The 3,644-nt window shown below is 43.4% G+C and overlaps 1 non-coding gene across 1 annotated transcript; it reads right to left on the bottom strand.

The window, feature by feature from the left end:
* Window positions 1-237: 237 nt before the first annotated feature.
* LOC112094571 lies at window positions 238-344 on the bottom strand. Its single transcript, XR_002903603.1, has one exon. It is a non-coding gene; the product is annotated as a small nucleolar RNA R71 (small nucleolar RNA).
* Window positions 345-3,644: the final 3,300 nt, after the last annotated feature.

Below are 3,644 nucleotides of genomic sequence, written 5' to 3'. Positions count from 1 at the left end.
TTTCATGGATTAGAGAACGAGAATCCATATGTACACATTCGGGAGTTTGAAGAGGTGGTGGCCACCTTTCACAGTCATGCTGTGGCCGCAAACACTGTCAGATTGAAGTTTTTTCCTTTCTCTCTGAAGGACAAGGCCAAAAGCTGGTTGTATTCTCTTAGGCCCAAGTCTATTGGTACGTGGAAAGAAATGACGACGACATTCTTTAACAAGTATTTCCCACACCATAAGACTAATAATTTGAAACGACAGATCTCAAATTTCGCTCAGAAGGAAAATGAAATGCTCTATCAAGCTTGGGAGCGTTTTAAAGATCTATTAAATCTGTGTCCCCACCATGGATATGAAAGCTGGCGCCTCGTAAGCTATTTCTATGATGGACTCACAATCTGAGAGCGCCAATTTATCGAGATGATGTGCAATAGGGATTTTCTCCAAAAGGATCCTGACGAAGCTATCGAGTACCTGAACGAGTTAGCTGAGAAAGCTCATACTTGGACTGGGCCGAGTGCTACTGAGAGCACCAGTAGGTCCCGACCAGTTGGAGTTTATCAATTAAGGGAAGAGGACAGCCTCAAGGCTCAAGTTGAAGCTTTGACGAAGCAAATTGAGGCCCTCAAAAGTAAAGATAGTAAAGGACCCTACATGGTGGCAAGGACAGAGGCACATGAGCCTTGTTTAGTTTGTGGTGGAATGGGCCATCTAACTCAGGATTGCCAGACTTTAAGTGAAATGAGAGGGGTATATGAGGAGCAGTGCAATGCATTGGGCACATACAAGAAGCCTTACGGACCTTTCTCAGAATCTTACAATCCTAGTTGGAAAAACCACCCGAACTTTAGTTGGCGAGATTCGAACCAACAAGCACAATCATCTGGAGGGCAATGGAGATCAGAACAACAATCTCAACCACCAAGGACATATTTTGCGCCTCAGAATAACATGCAGCCGAAAGGGAATTCTCTAGAGGATACCTTAAAAGCTTTTATGGACGCGCAAAATAAGACGAATCAAAGGGTTGATTCAATGCTCACGCAGCTGGTGGAAGAGAACAAGGAAATAAAAAGTCAGATCACAAAGCTGACAGAAGCTTTAACCGTTTAAGAGCGCGGTAGATTTCCATCACAAGCCCAGTCCAATTTGAGAGGACAAAACATGACTCAAACTTCCAACTCTGAAGGTCAAAATATCAAGGAAGTTAATGTCATCACTACTCGAAGTGGTAAGAATTCAGACATGCCATCAACAAGTACTACCACTTTGAGTAATGAAGAATCGGCTCAGGAGAAAGAATAGCTAACAAAAATTCCGATAAAGGTGCCCTTCCCCCAGGCTCTCCGACCTGCTGGGAAAGTGCCGGAAAACCAAAGTGAGATCCTGGAGCACCTGACACAATTGAATATCAATCTTCCTTTACTACATGTGATCAAGCAAGTGTCGGCCTATGCCAAGGTTATAAAGGATCTGTGCACTATAAAGAGAAAGCACCATGTCAAGAAGACTGCATTCTTGACGGAACAAGTGAGCGCGGTGATTGAGCAGAAGACACCGCTGAAGTACAAAGATCCTGGTTGTCCCACCATTTCTTGCACCATTGGGACACGCGAATTCGGCCAAGCATTGTTAGACCTAGGATCGAGTGTTAACCTTATGCCTTATTCAGTCTACTCGCAATTAGGTCTTGGAGATACTAAGTCCACATCTGTGGTTCTGTAATTGGCCGATCGATCTATTAAGAGACCACGAGGAATAGTGGAAGATGTGTTATTGCAAGTTGATAAGTTCTACTATCCTGTGGATTTCGTTGTTTTGGACACTCAGTCAGTGGTTGATGTGGAGTAAAAAATCCCGATCATCCTTGGAAGACCATTCCTTGCGACAATAAATGCTCTAATTAATTGTAGAAATGGTCTAATGAAGATCTCTTTTGGGAATATGACTCTCGAGGTAAATGTTTTCAACATTGTAAAACAACCACAAGGTGATGACGAGTGTCACCAAAAATTCCTGATCAACACACTTGTCAAGGAGGAGGTTCTGCTACAAAGCAACTCTGAAGATCTTGAAAATCTCCTCCAAAATTCTGAATCTGAAAGTTCCGGTCCTTGTGAGTTGGCTAACATTTCTGCCATTTTCAACAACTCACAGGACAGAGGAATTAAGTTTAAACAACTTTGTTTCGAGGAACTCCCGCAAGGGAGAGAGAAACCAAAGCCTTCCATCGAAGAGACCCCAACAGTGAAACTTGCTCAACTACCTGAAGGATTGAAACATGCATTTTTGGGAGTCGGCGATACCTTTCCTGTTATCATTTCTTCCAAACTCGATGCATCACAAGAGCAGCGGTTGATCAAGATGCTGCAAAAGCATAGATCTGCATTGGGTTGGACGATTGCTGATATTAAAGGGATCAGTCCTTTGATTTGCTCCCATCATATTCATTTGGAAGAAGGAGCTAACCCGCGAAGAGATCCTCAAAGAAGATTGAATCCAACAATGAAAGAAGTGGTGAAGAATGAGGTTCTCAAGCTATTAGATGCTGGCATCATTTATCATGTTGCTGATAGCAAGTGGGTTAGTCCAACCCAGGTAGTGCCAAAGAAATCGGGGGTCATTGTGGTGGAAAATGAGAAAGGGGCTCTAGTTCCCACAAAGGTCGTGACTGGTTGGCGCATGTGTATTGACTATCATAAGCTTAACGTCGCCACTCGCAAAGACCATTTTCCATTTCCATTCATCGATCAAATCCTAGAACGAGTGGCATGTCATCCTTTCTATTGCTTTCTCGATGGTTATTCAGGATATTATCAGATAGAGATAGCATTAGAAGATCAGGATAAGACAACATTCACATGTCCTTTTGGCACTTATGCCTTTTGGCGAATGCCATTTGGACTGTGTAATGCACCTGCCACATTTCAGAGGTGTATGATGAGCATTTTCAGCGATATGATCAAAAAATGTATGGAAGTGTTCATGGATGATTTGACAGTCTTCAGAGATTCATTCGACACGTGTCTTCTCAACTTGGAAGCCGTTCTACAAAGATGTCAAGAGAAGGGTCTCGTGCTCAATTGGGAGAAGTGTCATTTCATGGTGTCATCCGGCATAGTTCTTGGGCACATTATTTCTGAAAGAGGAATCGAGGTCGACCGCTCTAAGGTTGAACTCATTTCTAACCTGCCTACCCCCAAGGCCGTTAAAGATGTCCGATCTTTTCTGGGGCACGCCGGATTCTACAGGAGGTTCATTCAGAACTTTTCATCTATAGCGAGACCGCTAAGTAACCTCCTAGCAAAAGATGTTGTGTTCAACTGGACACAAGAGTGTGAGGATGCATTCCAAACACTCATCGCAAAACTAACTTATGCCCCTATTATGCAGTCACCAGATTGGAGCTTACCTTTCGAGATCATGTGTGACGCAAGTAACTACGCTGTGGGGGCCGTTCTTGGTCAACGGAGGGAAGGGAAGCCTTTCGTTGTCTACTATGCAAGTCATACTCTGAATATTGCTCAAATGAACTACTCTACTACTAAAAAACAGTTGCTTGCTGTAGTATTTGCTCTCGATAAGTTCCGTGCATATCTGATTGGTTCACCTATCACCATCTTCACAGATCATGCCGCCCTTAAGTACCTTCT

The sequence above is a fragment of the Morus notabilis genome, unplaced genomic scaffold (genome assembly GCF_000414095.1).
Source record: "Morus notabilis unplaced genomic scaffold, ASM41409v2 Scaffold1832, whole genome shotgun sequence".
In the NCBI taxonomy this organism is placed as follows: domain Eukaryota; kingdom Viridiplantae; phylum Streptophyta; class Magnoliopsida; order Rosales; family Moraceae; genus Morus; species Morus notabilis.
The sequence above is the reverse complement of the archived record's forward strand: the minus strand, read 5'-3'. Positions and strand labels throughout refer to the sequence as shown.